Below are 18,636 nucleotides of genomic sequence, written 5' to 3'. Positions count from 1 at the left end.
ATCTCTCCACAACCTCGCCAGCATTTGTTATTTTCTGTCTTGTTGAACTTTGATACTAGTGCTGGAGCAAGATGGTATCTCATTGTTGTTTTGATTTGCAATAGATGTTTTTTTAATGGAGCATTGTACTCATAGGTAATATCCTTTATTTTTTGTGCAAATTCTTTAGTTGCTAAAAGGTGACTTCAGGATATAGTTCTGGTTCAAGGCATCCAATATATTTTAAAACTTCCTTTGTCTTCCTCTTTCACTAATGAATTATTTACAGGTGTGTTAATTCCAAATTTTTAGAGATTTTCCTGTTATCTTTCTCTCACTGATTTTAATTTAATCTTGCTGTGGTCAGAGCACAAACTCTTTATGATTTTAAATGTGTTGAGATTTATTTTATGGCTCAGTGTATGGTCTATTTTGGTATCTGTTCCAGGGGCACTGCAATAAAATGTGTATCCTTCTGTTGCTGGGTGGAGTGTTCTACATGTCATTTAGATCCTGTTGGTGGATGGTATTGTTGAGCTCTTCTATACATTGATGATAGTCTGTATAATTGTTCTATGAATTGTTGAAATACAGGTGTTGAAATCACCAATTATCACTGTGGATTTGTCTATTTCTCCAGAGGTTTCAGTACTCTCAGTTTTTGCTTCATATGTTTTGCAGCGTTTTTGTTTGTTGCATCGACACATAGGATTGCTATGTTTTATCAATGTATCGACAGTTTTATCATTACATAGAGATCGTCTTGGTTGGTTAACCAACCTTATGCATAATATATCCACTCATTTTCCTTTGATTAATGTTTGCATAGTGTATCTTTTTCATTCTTTTACCTTCAATCTGTCTATATTGTTTTATTTGAAGACAGTCTTGGAGATGATATAAAGTTGGATCGTGTTTTTAATCCGCTCTGCCAATTTCTCTTTTCATTTCTGTACTTACACAATTTACAGTCAAGGTACTACTGATATTTTACAGCTTAAGTTTGCCATTTTGGTTTTTGTTTTCCATTTGTTCTATCTGTTTTTAGTGTCTTTGTTTTCTTTTTCTTGCCTTCCTGTGGATTACTTGAACATTGTGCAGAATTTCATTTTGGTATATCCATAGTGTTTTTTGGATGTATCTGTATGTATATTTTACCAGTTTGAGTGATATGTAGAAACGTTACCTCCCTTTATATCCTCTACCCTCCCCATTTATAATTGTCTTAAATACTTCCTCAACATATATTTAGAACCATGTCAGTGATTGTTATTATATTTGCTTCAATCATCTAACATAATTTAATTTATAAAAATCAAGAGAAGAAGAAAAGCCTATTGTTTTTAGCCATGTTTTGCTTACTGTACTTTCTTCCTCCATGCTGTTCTAAGGTTCCTTCTAACTTTTCCTTTCTGTTTAGATAAGTTTATTTTATCACTCTTAAGGCAGGTCTGCTGGTAACAAATTCTCTTATTTTTCCCTTCGTCTAAGAATGTCTTGATTTTTTCTTCATCTGGAAGGATACTTTCATTGAGTATAAAATTCTGTATTGACCATTCTTTTCTTTCACCTTTTTAAAAGCACTGTGACATGATTTCCATGATTTCTGATGGGAAATCTACTATCATTTGAATTGTTTTCCCTATAGTTTGTCATTTTTCTCTACATTATTTCAAGCTTTTTTTCTTTGTCTTTAGTTTTCAGAAATTTAATTATGATGTATCTTGACATTGATATCTTTAGATATGTATTGTTTGGTATTTGCTCAGCTCTTTCAATCTGTAGGTTTATATCTTTTGTCAAATTGGGGAAGTTTTCAGTCATTATTTCTTAGAAGACTTCCTCAGTCTCATCTTCTTTCTCCTCTCCTTCCATGACTCCAATGACACAAATGTTAGATCTCTTGTTATAATACCATAGGTCAATAAGGCTCTCCCACCCCATCTATTTTCTCTGTAGTCCAGATTGGGTAATTTGTATTGCTCCATCTTCCAGTTTACCAACGATTTCCTCTGCCTCTTCCATTCTACTGTTGATTCTATCCCCTGAGATTTTATTGTGGCTATTTTTGTTTTTCAGCTCTAAAATTTTCATTTGTATGTATTTACATATGTTGGAAATATATCCATGAATAAAGTAGAGCATACAGGGGGCAACTTCTTAGCCATAATCAAACACCTTGAGGGAATTAGTTGCTGAGCTTAGGAGCTCAGGACCAAAGTTTTGGAGGACTTTAACATACTCCACAAAGAAAATATCTACATCCTACTTTGATGTTTAATGACTGGGGTCTTAAAAGCATGTGAGTGGCCATCAAAGGTGCAACTGTTGGTCTCTCCCCGTGTGGAGCAAAGAAAATAAAAAATGCAAGGAAACAATTAGTCCAAAGGCCTAATGGACCATGTGAACACCAGCTTCCACAATCCTGAGACCAGAACTAGACTGTGCCTGGCTACCACTGCTGACTGCTTTGAAAGAGTTCACAATAGGTGGTCCTGGATAGAGTAGGAGAAAAATGTGGACCAAAACTCAGAATAATAATAAAAAAGACCAGGCTTTTTGTTCTAATAGAGACTGTTGAAACTCCCAAGACTATGCCCCTTACATATCCTTGAAGCCTAGAAGTGAACTCACCTCCATGGCTCAACTTTCAGCTGAACGATAGACTGGCCTATGAGGTAAACAATAACACCAGGGAGGTACTCAATTCTTAGAACAATCAACAATACAAGATTAAAGGGGAGTATTTGCCCAGGAATAAAGCTCAGAAACCAGGAAGGGATAGGAAAGAAGCACACATAGAAGCAGTAAACACAGGGAGGGGAGTGGGAAGAGTGCTATTAAACTGTGGGGATTGCAATCAATATCACAAAACAAAATCCATATAAATTGTTGAATGGAAAACCAATTTGCTCTGTAAACTACCACCCAAATCACAATGAATTAAAAAAAAAAGAGAGAGAAAATAAAATTTTCATTTTATTTTTCTTTACACCTTCTACTTTTTGTTGAGGTTTCCCAATTTTTTTTTTTTTTAAATAGTCCTACACTCAGAAATTTAATATTAATATGTGGTATATATACATCTAGTATTTTCCTTTCTATACAACTATGCTTTCCCCCATAAAAGGTATGTATATCTTTCTATTTTCCCTCTTATGGTATTATGTGGTTTTTTACAATATCACATTTAATAGCACAGTATTCCATTATATGTTGTTGTGAGCCTTTGAGTTGATTCCAACTCATAGAAACCCTATGGGACAGAGTAGAACTACCCCCATAAGATTTCCAAGGCTGTAAATCTTTATAGAAGCAGACTGCCACATCTTTGTCCTGCAGAGAGTATGATGGGTTTAAAACACTGACCTTTTGGTTAGCAGCTGAGCACTTAACCACTACACCATTAGGGCTCCTTATTCCATTATACAGATTTACTGTATTTATTCAGTCTTTGGTAGTTGGACATTTAAGCAACTTTTCTTTTCTATTATGGAGATATACATCATTTAATATTTTCATACATTCAGGATTATTTCCTTAGGATTAACTCCTAGAATTTACTCTTAATTTTTTTTTCTTAATTCAATTACCAATAGCTTTCCTTCATTTTCACTATGTTACAAAGGAAATAGGGAGAAGTTTCAAAACTTTAAATCCATGAACAAAGGACAGAGCATTGCCAAGAGTAAAAGAAATAAATAAATAAACCAAACTCACTGCTGTGGAGTCATACCCAACTCATAGCAACCCCTCCTTAGGTTTCTGAGGCGATATCACTACGAAAGTAGATTGCCCAACCTTCCTTCTGAGGAGTGGCTGGTAAGATTGAACTGCCAGCTTTCTGGTTGCCAAGAGTAGGATATTCAAAAACAATGTACTGAAATTCCCAAAAGCAATTTCAAAAGAGAAGCTACAATAATATTTGGAGCAGTAATAGTATTATTGAAATAAGTACACTCTCCTCACAGATCACTACTTTGAAAATGGCAATTATATGGAGGTATAAGTTCTGGGGTTTTTTATAAGATACATCAGATGCACTGTCTAGTAGCTTACTTTAGTATGACAAGGTAAATTTAAAGAGCGAAGACCAAGGGAGTGAATATGAGGCCCCAACATTAGCAAACAATGATAAGGAGGGAGTAAGTTGAGCTAAGAATCTTGAGGCACATAGGTACCTTTGAGAACTCCAGGACACTCATAGGCAGAAGAGTCTGCCAAAGGACATAACCCCCAGTCAATAAAGAGAAAGGCAAATAGACAATTTGCAGAGGATACAAGGTGGGGTGTGGCCATAGTCTAGATCAGGGACACAGGAAAGGAATGGAAGTGTCTATAGGATATGCTCCAAGAAGACTGGAGGAGAAAAAATATTTGGAATGAGAAAACCTGGTGATCCCAGAGAAAGCAGAGGAATATCAATTGTTTAGGAGAAGACTACAAGAAGAACTTAGTCTTAGCTACCTTCTGTGACTTGGGTGATGAGAGCCTGTGTGTTTTGCACGCAACTCCTGTCAGTGAATGAAATATACCAGAAAGAAGCCCAGATCTTTGGTAGGTCCTGCCCCCACCAGGACACTAGACTGAGTCTTTGGGCACCAGGACTTCTTTCTTTTCATTGGCAGTGTTGGACTCAGACCTGTGCAACCAAGCCCCTTGATTTCCAAGGCCCTCTGGTGGCATAGTGCCTAGGGCACTTGACTACTAACCAGAAGGCTGGTGATTCAAACCCCCCAGCGACTCCTTGGAAGGAAGATGGGGCAATCTACTTCTGTAGAGTGATACTGCCTCAGAAACCCAAGAAGGGTTGCTGTGCTTTGGGTCTGACTCAACAGCACATAACAACAACAACAACAACAACAACTCTAGCCCTCCTCTAAGCTTGGAAAATGTCTTTATTGGTGAATGAGGAGTCTACTGGGCCAAAGATATATCTACCTGGAGTCCAAGCCTACTGCCCTTCTTTAGATCATATTCTATACCTGAAACCCAGAATTTTCTGCCTAAATGGTCTCAATCCTAGCTCAGAACTTTTGTGGACCTTGTTCTAGAGTCTATTCTCCAGAGGGTAAACCGTGCTGCGGGGATTTGCACCCGGGCCTGAGGGATGGCACTTTGGTGGTCTGGATAAAATTTCATTATGGGGGCTGGGATGGCTCATGTAGCACCACATGGTATAGGTGGAAGCCCAGGGTAGAAAAAGGAGTGTGGGCTGCAGGCCTGGACCCTTCGTGTGTCCTTCTCCCTAGGCTCTGCAACATTCAGGGACACGCCTGTGTGTTAGTCCCTAGAGCAATGCTTTCCAAATGTGCTGCCACCTCTGCAAAGAGGCTCCTACTGCTGCTGGGAAATGCATCTGATCTCATCTAGGGTTTCTGTTTGAAATGGAAATTGCTTCATTTGTCAGTTTGTCAGACTCATAGTAATTACCCTTCTGGAATTTCTGACACCTTCCCCTACCTCCAGCCACAGTCTTCACTGGGTCCATCCTACTTGTACTGAGTGAAGTACCTCATCCTTCCCACCTCTAATTTTTGGCAAATGAAATAAAGTTTAAAGGAGAAAGAGGCATCAATAATGCATCCCTCACCTTATTTAATCTTTATACTCATATGAGGCTCTAGTTTAAAATACTAATTTCTAGGATCTATGACTGGAGAGTCATAGAGTCTTTGGTTTCTGGTGAGACTCCAGAACAATAGTTCTCAGCCTTGGCTGAACACTGGTGCCACCAATTTAACAACCCCCCCCCCCCAACAAAACAAAACAAAACAAAAACACTGCTATCCAGTCAATTCCAACTCATAGCAACACCCTCATTGGGTTTCCAAGGCTGTAAATCTTTATGGAAGTCAATTTGCCTCATCTTCCTCCTGCAGAACAGCTGGTGGGTTTGTGATCAGCTGACCTTCTGGTTAGCAGGCAAATGCCTTACCCACAATGCCACCAGAGCTCCTTGGAGCCACCAATGGAGCTTTAAAAAATGTTGATGCCTGGGTCTCAACCCCAGAGAGACCAATTCAGTTGGTCTGGGGTGTGACTAAAATCCCCAGTGGTGCAGTTTTTAGGAGCTCAGTTGCTAACTGAAAGGTCAGTGGTTCAAACCCATTAGCTACTCTGTGGGAGAAAGATGTGACCATCTGTTTCCATAAAGATTATAGCCTTGGAAACCCTATGGGGCAGTTCTTCCCTGTCTTAAAGGGTCACTATAAGTGGAAATTAACCTCAGCGATGGGGGCTGAGATTAGCACTGGCTCAAAACAGGAAGAATCCTCAGCAATATCCTTGGGTATCCCAGGTCACATGTTGGGAATGTGAATCAATGGGCACAGTTCATGATACAATGGGAAAGGGATGAGGTGAACTGTCCAATCCAGAAAAAAAGATACCAAAACAAAAAACCTGACACATTAGGACTTGCTGCGGATAATAATACCTGTTCTACCTCCCTCATAGGGAAATGTGTTCATGTTTCCCTAGAAAAAAGGGATTATTATTGGATAGGTGGAGGGGGTTGCAAAGAAGAGGAAAGTGGGGATGGGTGGATGGTCTTTCCTAGAATTTTAAAGTCTTGGGGGAATTATCATACTGCTTTATGTAAATAGCTCATTGAGACCGTGAAGAGGACATAACAGCTTGCCAGCTGCTTCTGAGAAAAAAAAAAAAAAATCAAAATGTAACCTCCTAGAGGTAGGGAAATATGACCCTGTTACCCTTTCCTCTCCTTCCCTTTACAGGACCATTGAAATATTTCCCACCCTCACCAAATCCTAAGAGTCACTTGTGACCTGTGTTAAAAATAGATTCCTGGGCAGTGTTTCTCAATCTTGATTGTACATCAGAATTAGCCATGGAGATTTAAAAATCCTATGGCCCGATTCACTCCAAAAACACACATAATTCAATTTTTCACCACATCAAATATGTGACATTTTTCATTCCAAATTATTTAGTAAGCACAAGTAAGCCTGTGCTTACCTTGCCTACTGGGTATTCTGTTCCTGATTGTAAATTTGAAAAGAGGCTTTGATTCCACAGGAAGGTGCTGTAGGGTTGGGAGGAAGACAGATGCCAGGCATACCTAGAATCAGAATCTTTGATGTGGTGAAAAAATGTGAAATTGTTCACCAAAGATTAATAAGTAAGCACAAATAAGCCCATGCTTACATTGCTAATTGAGTAATTTGACACTGTATATATATATGACAAAGAGACAAGAATCAAAGAGAGAGAAAGATGTTTCTGAAAGGCTGGATTAAAGAGTTGAATCAGGCAAGATAGTATTTAACAAATGTGCCTAAGAGCATGACTGCAAAAAGAAGAGGGCGTGGCTTAGCAGAAGCTCAGGTGAAAAAGCTTAGCAGTTTGTGTCAACAGAAAACGCAATTGTGGGATGCAGTCTCCGGTAATGCTAATTGGATCTTGGGCTGTAATAATAGAAGTAGAAAGTTTGGAACTGAGGAGGTGATCTTCCATTCTGTGGTGTCTTGGTCTGATCTCATTAGAAACATTGCTTTTTAATCTGGACCTGACATCCTAAGAAGCTAGAAGCTCCTGGAAGCTGGAGCAAACTGGAATATGCTAGAGAAGAGAAGCTAAGTTTGATAAAATGATTTGAAGAAGATGAAAGAAATGGAGATAAGAAATTTCAGGAGTCACAGAGAGACTGTTTCAATGTATGAAGTCTGTCTAAGATGTCTATGATGTCCTCAAAAGTGAACAGCATGTATGTAAGAATGCTCTGGAAGATTTATATGGTGTGTGTGTATGTGTGTGTGTGTGTATATATATATATATATATATACACACACACACAGATACACACTCTCCAAGCTGGCGGTTCAAATCCAGCAGCCACTCCTTGGAAGAAAGATTAGGCCATCTACTTCCGTAGTGATACTGCCTCAGAAACACAAGGAGGGGTTGCTATGAATCCGATCTGACTCAGTGGCAGTGAGTTTGGTTTTCGGTTTTATACACACTCTCCAGAGATGAAATGCTGAGCTTGGACAAATTCCAACACCACAATGGCACAAATGATAACTCAAAACTCGCTGAGTCCAAATCACAGCGACCCTTCCTTGGGTTTGTGAGGCAGTAACTCTACGGAAACAGATTGTCCAACCTTCCTTCTGAGGAGTGGTCGGTGAGTTTGAACCGCCAGCCTTCTGGTTAGCAGTCAGATGCTTTAGGCACTAAGTGATGTGGATATTCTCAGAGAGGTCCTCATTATGTAGTTGGAGTTGCAGACTCTACACTCAAGTTTAGTTTCAGAACCTCCCAAAAGGCCTTAATGGCCAGGAACCTGGCCATTGCCCCAAACTCTACCCTTCACACTTTGTAGCTTAAGGCTTTGATTCTTATCTGTATACAAACACTCCTGGAAGAGGTACCAGTAAATTATACATCAATGTGATGGAGGATGGAAATGAAAAGATCTTAGAGGGAGGTAGAAGAAAGGGAGCGGAACAGGAAAATAGAGGTAAATTTGGAGATTTTAAGTATAAGAAACCTATACAGGCACTCCCCAGGCTATAAATTTGTAATTAAGTTGGAATAGTTGTATACAGTTTTTATTTAGAAGGCTGGCAGTTCAAACCCACTAGCCACTCCTCAGAAAGAAGATTGGGCAATCTACTTCTGTAGTGATGTTGCTTCGGAAACCCAAAAAGGGGTCTCTATGATGGATCTGACTTGACGGTAGTGAGTTTGGTTTTTAGTGCAAGAGAGGAACCGTGGTGATGCAGTCGTTAAAGTGTATGGCTGTTAACCAAAAGGTTGGTAGTTTGAACCCACCAGGCACTCCAGGTGAAAAAGATGTGGCACAGTCTGCTTCTGTAAATTTACAGCCTTGGAAAACTTATGAGGCAGTCTACTCTGTCCTGTAGGTTGGCTATTAGTCGGAATTGATTTGACAGCAATGGGTTTGATTTACTGCAATAAAAGGGTCAACCCCTTTTCAATGACTTAAAAGCTGCATGTGCAGCAAATGAAGGTAATTATGATGAAGAATTTCTTGGGAGTAGGGGTTGGTTCCATCCTTTCAAAGTGAAGGCAAATTTACATAACATTAAAAGGCAAGTAGGAGTTGTCAGTAAGTTGTAACTGGGAACTGCCTGTATTCATTTTTATTTGTTTGCACCAAATCCTGTGCCATGGAGAGGAGATGACACAGCTAAGAAATTCAGATGATTCTGCACTCACTGACCCCAAGAAGGGGGCTAGGGTCCCATTAGGCCATTCTCCCATCCCAGGTCCTGGTCTCAGTATTTCCAGGCACAGGCAGGCACTTCTGCTGCTGACTCAGGCATGGGAGCCGACAGAGAGTTGTCTCTGGCTGGATTGCATCCAGAGATCTCCCTAGTCAGCAAAGCTCCACACAAAAGCCCCACACCAGTGAGAGTGGAGGGAACAGGTGACTGACCCTCTGCACCACCCACCCTGGCAAGCTGGAAGTCTGGCTGGCACCATGCCCAGCTCATTTCTAAGAGCTCACTAGCTAGATATTTACTGGGAGGGAGTCTTGGCACAAGGAGGCAGTTTGGTGGAAACGTTGCCCAGGCCCATTCACCCACTGTGCTGTGGTAACAGAGATTTATTGCCCTGATGGGAGTTTGGTTTATGACATAGCATTAACTAGCTTATTCCTCAGGTTGCTTCTAGCTGAGGATGGCCCTGGAGCGGGCAATGCAACCTCTTCCATCACCAGAGCCAGAATGGAATACTTATTGTATTTCCCTAACTCTATAGCAAGAGAAATTTGATTCATTTCAGAGTTAATCCATCACCCTCTGGCATCCTTTCAAGACAGGCTTTGAGCATAATTGCAGGATCTGGAGAAAATGGGGAAGTCAAGTTCAATTTATTCCATTAACATTTTTAAAACATTTAATTACAATAAAAACTGAAAAGCATTTAATGTGAATAGGACCATGGCTTTATCTTCTCCATGTGTCCATCCCACCAATCATTCATTGCCTACTGTCACTAGCATATTATAACTCTGTTCCCTGGCTTTCATGGTTCCTGCTAATCTCAGCCCTATTGGCCATCTCAGCCAGGTACAATGGGGACAAGGAGGTGAGATACTCCCTCACCACCTTTTCTGTGTGCCTAAACCCATGTATTCCTTTCTGGATGGTCATTCTGTCATCTTCTCCTCTGCACGACCCTTTTCATATCTTCCCCAGTGCCCTCTTCTCTTCTAGAGCCAGGGTGATGCGTGCAGCAGTGGTGAGAGGTGAGAGAGAGGAGTCAGAATAGGATGCAGTTGTGTCTTGGTCTTTCAGCCACATCCTCTACAGGGTCTCAGTCAGTGCTGGATTGTCCAGGGGCCAGAGCAGGTGTACATTTTGAGTACCCTCAGGGACAGCCAAGGATTTGACTTTGGAGAGAAAATAAATATTTTATTTTAAAAAAAGTCAGTGAGTTGGTAATTGTGGGGGAAAAACTCAGCATTCTGTTAGATATTTTTATACTTATTCTAGGATTACAGCACCCAATGCTGTCAAATCGATACTGATTTATAGCAACCTTATAGGACAGAGTAGAATTGACTGCCACATCTTTGTTCCAGAGAGGCTGGGGGGTTTGAACTGTGAATGTTTTCAGTTAGCAGCCAAGGGCTTAATTGCTGCTCCACCAGAGCCCCATTATTCTAGGATTAGGCATTGCTTTTATTTTGAATTTCATCTGGGATTGTGGTAGGAAGAATGGCCCCAAAGACAGCCATGTCTTAATCCTCAGAACCAGTGAATATGTTATATTGCATGGCAAAAGGGTATTAAGGCTACAAATGGAATTAAGATTGCAATCATGTGACATTAAAATAGAGTGAGTACCCTGAATTTACCAGGTGGGCCCAAAGACTCACAAGGGTCTTTAAAAGTTGCAGAGTGGGGCAGAAGAGGAAGGCAGAGTGATGTGATTTGAAAAGGACTCAATTCTCTGTGACTGGATTTGAAGATGGAGGAAAGGGGTCATGAGCCAAGGAATGCAGGCAGCATCTAGAAGCTGGAAAAGGCAAGGGAACAGATTCTCCCCAGAGGCTCCAGAAAGAAACCCAGCCCTGCCAATACAGGCATATCTTACTTTATTGCACTTTACAGACATTGCGTCTTTTTACAACTAGAAGTTTGTGGCAATCTTGTATCGAGCAAGTTTCTCGGCACCATTTTTCCAACAACATGTACTTACTTTGTGAATCTGTGTCACATTTTGGCAATTTTTACAATATTTCAAACTTTTTCATAATGCTATTGCACACTGAATAGACTACCAAAACAAACCAAACTCATTGCCATTGAGTCAATTCCAACTCATAGCAACCCCCTTTGGGTTTCCAAGGTGGTAAATCTTTAAGGAAGTAGATTGCCCAGTCTGCTTTCTGCTGAGTGACTGGTGGGTTTGAACCACCAGCCTTCTGGTTAGCAGTCAAATGCCTTAGGCACTATACCACCAGAGCTCCTTGAATAGACTACAGTAAGTATAAATATAACTTTTATATGAACTGGGAAACCAAAAAATTCATGTGACTCACTTTATTACAACATTCACTTCATTACTACATTTGCTTTATTGAGGTGATCTGGAACTGAACCCACAGTATAGCTGAGGTATGCCAGCAAGACGTGGGTCAGACTTCAAATCTACAAAACTGTGAAATAATAATTCTATAATGTTTTGCATCACTGAATTTGTGGTCATTTGTTACAGCAGTGTTGGAAACTAACCTGGGGATAGAGCCACTAGGACCTGGCCTCAAGTGGGAGAGGGGAAGGGAACACATCATCTTCAGCAGCACAAACATTCTTCCTGAGCATGTGCCATGTAAAAGGCAATGGATTTGAGCCTGGTTCTTGGCCTCAATAAATCCAGGAGGAGATGGTGCAAGCTCAGGAAGGGTCTGGAGAGCAAGAATTTCTGGAGATGGAGTCTCTTCCTAGTTGGGAGGACTTGGGAGAGTTAGTTAATGTCTCTGAGTCCCTGTTTCCTCACATTACGATGGAAATAATAATACATTAGGGTTGATGTAAAGAACAATGAGTTAATATATGCAAAGTACATTTACAGTGCCTGGCATGTGAGAAAGGCTATGCTATGTTAAGTGTAAGCTATTACAGTTAAACTTGAGAAAGGTAGAACCTACGTAAGGTGGAAACCTGTCAGAGAAGGACAATTTAAATATTTTCCACTGATAGAGTGATAAAAAAAAAGTGGGAACACTATACCCTGTCAGAGGTGGAAAACTGCAAAACCCAGTTAAACAAGACAGTCCCATCAAGTTCCGGCTCTCACAGGTTTCTGTATTATCATTACTGTTATTGTTAGTACTAGGCCTTAAGAAAGTCTTTAGAGATAAAGTAGGTTTCAAGAAAGGATAGCAGTTAGACAAGTAGAAGAAACCGAGAGGAAATATTTCAGGCAGGGGTAATTGCATGAGGAAAGCTGGAAGTAATAATAAAAATAGCTAATATTTACCAAGCACTTGCAGTGGATAAGCATTGTGATAAGCACCCATCTTTTAAAAACATTATAAACAGGAACTACTATTATCCCCACTTTACAGGTGCAGCAATTGAAGCCTGGAAAGGCTAAGTAATTCAACTTATACAATTAAGAGCCAAAGCATGGATTCAAAAGAAGATTCTTATACTTTTAAGCAGCAGACTTAGACTACTACTTCTAAGCAGGATAAACACGACATGGGTGGAAGACAAAAAAAGAAGGACAGACAGTTTAGTTGAAGGAGATGGCTGGAGTACTGGATCAAATATGTCTCCCTGAAGGCCATGTCCTTCCCAGACCTTCAGAATGTGACCTTATTTGGAAACAGCGTCTTTGCGAATGTAATTAGCTAAGGTCATACTAGAGTAGGGTGGACTTTAAATCCAATATGATTGTTATCCTTATGAGAAGAGACACAGAGGGAAGATACCTACATGAAGATGGTGGTAGAGATTGGAATTATGCTGTCACAAGCTAAGGAACACCAAAGCTACCAGAATTTGGAAGTGACAAGGAAAGGGTCCTTGCCTAGAGCTTTTACAGGGAGCACAGCCATGCCAACACTTTCTAGTCTCTGGAACTGTGAAAGAATAAATTTATGTTGTTGTAAACCCCCAGGTCTGTGGTAATTTGTCATGGCAGCCCAGGAAATGAATATAGCAGGTATGATGGAATGATTTGGAAACAGGCTAAGAGGACAGGCCAGACCAGACAGTGACGGCCTTGAATACCAGGTGTTTTTTTTTTTAGGAGAGAACCACTGAAGGGGGGGAGAAAATAGTGATATATGAATGTGTAAAAAGGAGGCATCCTTGACTTCTTCTAATTTTATCAGAGAGAGAGAATCATTATCTGCATCAACAGACCAAGGCTGATTTCTACTGATTCCTATTTAGTGGAGATGAGACATGCCTCCACTCTCCAACCATTTTACCAAAACTGACATCAACCATACCTCCCATATCACTCTCTACCTCTCTGGTAAATTCGATAATTCATTGCAATGGTCATAGACAGTACTCATGATTATGGGGTTTATTAGGGAAGTAATAGATTACAATTCAGGTTCAGAAATGATTCAGGACATAGCTCTTCAATCAACACAGCCTTTTCTCAGCAGTGCCTTTGTGTATGCCTATCTCTGGTCTTTGGCCTCTTGGCCCTGTGCCCTCTTGGCCCCTTGGCCTCTGGTCTGCTTTGGCAAATGTTACAAAGCTCTTTTAGCTCTGCTGACATGTGTCCAGAGACATCCCACTCCTCCAGTGAGCCTTGGCCCAAAGGTGCTGGCATGGCAAACCTAGCTCCATCAAGTGCCCAGAAGTACACTACTCCACCAACAGGCTTCCTGCCTAAAGGTGCTCAGTTTTCTCACTCTGTCCAGAAACCCACTGCACTGTCTCCTACTGGTCTTCTGCAGATTTCTGCTGCTGCTGTTTCTCTCCTGCTGCTTCTCTTGCCATCTCAGCAAGGTGTTACAGTTCTCTGTCTCATAGATCAAGAAAGTTCTCCACACAGGGATTCCAGGTCCAAGGGACTTATTTCACTTTGATCTCTTCTTCTTGGTGGTAGTCAGGTCCTCCCTTTGCCTTTGGGTTAGCTCATAGCAGAATGGCAAAATTGACCAAAGCTCTCTTTAGGGTCCCATACACCTTATTTGCATGGTGGTGTAATGTCTGAGGCATTTGACTGCTAACCAGAAGGCTGGAGGTTCAAACCCACCAGCCACTTCTCAGAAGGTAGGTTGGGCAATCTACTTCTGTAGTGATACTGTCTTGGAAACCCAAGGAGGGGTTGCTATGAGATGGATCCTACTCAACGCAGTGTGTGCATGTGTGTGTGTGTACCCCTACAAGGGTGACATGTACTTTATTTACATAATTAGCAAGATATAAGATTTTCTTGCTGGGCGACAGACACCACATTTGCATGGTCCTAAGCATAGTGGCTAAGACACTTGACTGCTAACCAGACAGCTGGTGGTTCAAACCCACCAGCCACTCCTCGGAAGGAAGGTTGGGCAATCCTACTTCCGTAGTGATACTGCCTCGGAAACCCAAGGAGGGGTCGCTATGAGTTGGGGCCGACTCGACGGCACATAACAACAACAACAACAACAACAACCAATCGTTTGATGGGAGTTACAAAGACTATGGCTAGAAGGGCCATATCACTGCACTGTAGAATATTAATTTAGTAGATGTTTTGTGGAGGGATTCAAGGCAAGGGGATTCCAGAGGTGTTCAAAGCAGTTAGGATGTTATCTTAATTGCTGAGATACTAAGGTCCTGAAGGCATTATACTAAGAAATTTGGGGCAGAGCAAGTAGCATGTGAGGAATAGATAAATGAGAATGATAATACAAAGGAAGCATTGATAGGACCTGGCTATTACTAGATGACATTGAAGAGAAAAAGAGAGGGAGGAGTGAAAGAAAAACCAAATGTTTTATGCTAAAGGACTTGTATTTAGCCTAAGATGTAACAGCTGCTGAGGCACACAGGGACCTAGAAGGACCTAGAAGGCTAGTTTGTATCTCATCTCCATGACTGGTTCACTCTGACTGTTGGTGGTAGTAGTAATAGGGGTGTCACTTTTTCTCTCTATGCCTCAGTGTCTTTATACGTAATATCTTCTTATGTGATAGCAATGCCCAGGGTGGTTCATATTAATCATAGATGTGAAAGTGCTTGGACAAGTGATCAGGGTTGTACAAGATAATGCATTGATTAATATTAGTTACCCGAGCAAAAGAACCAGAGGTAGGGTTCACAGGTCCATGTCAGAACGCAGCCTCATCCTGTTTATGTTTGTGTGGATGGCAGTCTCAGCATGGGCTTTTTTTTTTAATTTTATTTTGATTGGGCTGAAAGATTACAGAGTAAGTTGATTTACATTCAACATTCCACACACTTTCTTTCTATTTTGTGACATTCACTGCAATCCCCACAATGCAACAGCACTCTTTCCACTTTCTCCCCCTGTACACCACTTCCTTAAGTCCTTCCTTCCCATTCTCTTCTGCCTTCCTAGCTCAATCTCTGGGAAAATAGTGCATAGTATTTACATAGTATGGCTTTTCTAGCCATAAGTCTTTGTAAACTCCGTGGTGGAGATTGCTGTGAGAAACTGAGTAGCTCCTGATTGCTAAAGTTATCCACCTGGGGTATTTCTGTTGGGAGCAGCACAAAGTAATTTTCTGGGAAGGTCTCTCTCCCTCTCAGGTGTATAGAATTCTGATGTTGGGATTGGTTAGTGGCCACTCTGCCAGACTCAAAAGGAGCCCTCCTAGAGTCAGAAAAAATCTGTCTGACTGCTGGTTGCAAAAGACATACTGTGAGAGAAACATGCTCCTGAGAGACACATGCTGCTGAGGAAGAGATGGTGAGAGACACTGAGAGACACGTACTGCTGGGAGAGAGACTGTTGACTGAGGGATGGTGAGACTGAGGGAAATTGAGCATTTTTCCTGAACTTGAATTGTAGCCTAATTGGTGCTTCTCTAATAAACCCCATAATCTGTGAGTTGTGTATGGCCACTGCAGCAAATTATCAAACCCAGCAGAGAGATGGTGGGTGCTGTGGGAGGAACATTGGTGTCAGGATTGGTGAAAGGACTGGAGGGAGGTGGCATGTCTGGACTTGCAGGAATAGGCCTTGGACTACTGATGGTGATTCTGTCTTCCTTTTGTGGGGTTAGAGGAGGTCAGAAGTTGTGGTCCCCTTGCCCCTTTAGCAGTTGGTGTCAGAGGTGGGATTCATTGCAGTGGCTCCAGACTCATAGAGGCATGGGATTTTGTAAAAGAAAGAAGGAAGGGGTCTGGGAAATGAAATTTTGGATTATTAGATGGTTACTTTGGTTGGTGTTACCTCTTAAAGGAGATAATTGATCCAGAGGCTAGGGCTTTTGGTTACAACCAGCTAAAGGCCAAAGGCCATATACCTAGAATGGGATGGTAATCAAGGTGAAGAGATGAACCTGAAATGTTTTAAAAAGGATTAGGTATTTTGGATTGTGTGTTAATCTGAATGTACTATGGGTATTGAATGTTCTCTTACCTGCTTGTACATTAGAAATGATTATGGGGTATGGATAACAGAGAGTGTGTAAGTCCACCTTCAGCAGATACTTGATTGGATATGTTAAAAGGGGAAATAGAATTTGCCCAGCAGAAACACAGGCTTTTGTTTCAAGCCCTGTGTATAGAGTATTAGGGGCTTAGGTAGAAAACCTGAGCCCCAGCCAGAACTACTGAGAGAACAGATCTGCATTTGAAGAAAGGACTTACAGAAAAAAAGAAAAGACTGCTTGGCATTTTTGAATTTTGAGCAAGCAGATAGGCTTTGGGTGCATTGAGGCAGAAAAGTCATGGTCCATGAGGGAAACCGCTTCCAGGACTCACAGTTAAAGGAAGCCAGCAAGTAGCAGGCTTGTATACTACTTGCTTGTGACCACCTGGGCCCACTTGAGTGGAAATGGGAGAAGTACAGCAAAGAAAAAATGGGCTGAGTTTGGTACTCTTTGATCTAGGCCATGGAGCTAGGGATGAGAGGAAGGGCTGGCTGGTCTGAAGTGCAATGAGTTGTGAGCGTATGGGCACTGAAATAGTCCCTGAGGACTAAGGATGTGTGAGAAGGTGCTGGCTGATCTGAAGTGAAGGTAAGAGTGTGACTCGCAAATTTCGCAGCTGGTATCCATGACCTAGCTGAGATGGCTAGGGCTGAGCTAACCAGAATCTGACCAAACAAAGAGGAAGGTGTTTGACACTGAGCTGGTGTTAAGTTGCTGCAATTTGATGGCTTGAGCTGGGCTGGACTTTGCTTGTTCATGGATGCAGATGCCCAAAGTTTCCAAGCAGAAGAGAAGAGTCTCCAGAGAAAAGAATGTGCTTGTCTCCTCAGAGTACTGGCTTCATAGGGATGGGCAAATTAGAAATTGGCTATCTAAGATGGGGGGAGATAAAGGCATGAAGTGGCTGGCTTACATGCTTTCGTGGGTTATTCTTAAACTGATGGTGAAGGGGATGTTAATTTTTGAAGTATAAAAGGGATAATGGCTAGAAAAGCCAGGGGGTGGCCTGTGGCATAGTAAATTACATAGTATGGCTTTTCTAGCCATAAGTCTTTGTAAACTCCATGGTGGAGTTTGCTGTGAGAAACTGAGTAGCTCCTGATTGTTAAAGTTATTCACCTGGGGTATTTCTGTTGGGTGCAGCACATAGTAATTTTCTGGGAAGGTTTCTCTCTCTCTCTCTCAGGTGTATAGAATTCTGATGTTGGGATTGGTTACTGGCCACTCTGCCAGGCTCAAAAGGAGCTCTCCTAGAGGCAGAAAAAGTCTTTCTGACTTCTGGCTGCAAAAGACATGCTCCTGAGATAAGCATGCTCCTGAGAGACACGTGCTGCTGAGAAAGAGACCCTGAGAGATATGCATTGCTGAGAGATACTGAGAGACATGCATTGCTGGGAGAGAGACTGAGAGAGACTGTTGGCTAAGGGATGGCGAAACTGAGAGAGATTGAGTATTTTTCCTGAACTTGAACTGTAGCCTGGCGCTTCCCTAATAAACCTCATAATCTGTGAGTTCTGCGTGGCCACTGCAGCAAATTACCAAACCCAGCAGAGAGGTGGTAGATGCTGTGGGAGGAACGTTGGTGTCAGGGTTGCTGAAAGGACTGGAGGGAGGTGGCATGTTTGGCCTTGCAGAAATAGGCCTTGGGCTACTGATGGTGCTTCTGTCTTCTTCTTGTGGGGTTAGAGGAGGTCAGAAGTTGCAACCTCCTTGCCCATTTAGCAAGACCCCAGTTACTACTCACCAAAGTATGATGTAGAACATTGTCTTTGTGTACCATATTATGCTGGTTGAACTTAGTGTCCCTGAGACTATAGTCCTGAGCCCCCGAGGCCATGACTCATTCCCTCAAGGTGTTTGGCAATGACTAAGAAGTTTATTTAAAAGAATGATGAATTGACCAGGGAAAACCTTATGAATAGCAGAGAAACACTGTCTGATACATTACTGTGCAACTTTATGAATAGTCCAGAAACATTGTCCAATACAGAGGATGAAGATAAGTCACTTAGCTTAGAAAGCTCTCAAAGTAGGACTAGGCAAGAGCTGAATTATCAGAGTAAAATCAGTCTTACTCA

Source organism: Orycteropus afer, unplaced genomic scaffold (genome assembly GCF_000298275.1).
Source record: "Orycteropus afer afer isolate SDZICR_OR568_19922 unplaced genomic scaffold, OryAfe1.0 scaffold00126, whole genome shotgun sequence".
Lineage (NCBI taxonomy): Eukaryota > Metazoa > Chordata > Mammalia > Tubulidentata > Orycteropodidae > Orycteropus > Orycteropus afer.
The sequence above is the reverse complement of the archived record's forward strand: the minus strand, read 5'-3'. Positions refer to the sequence as shown.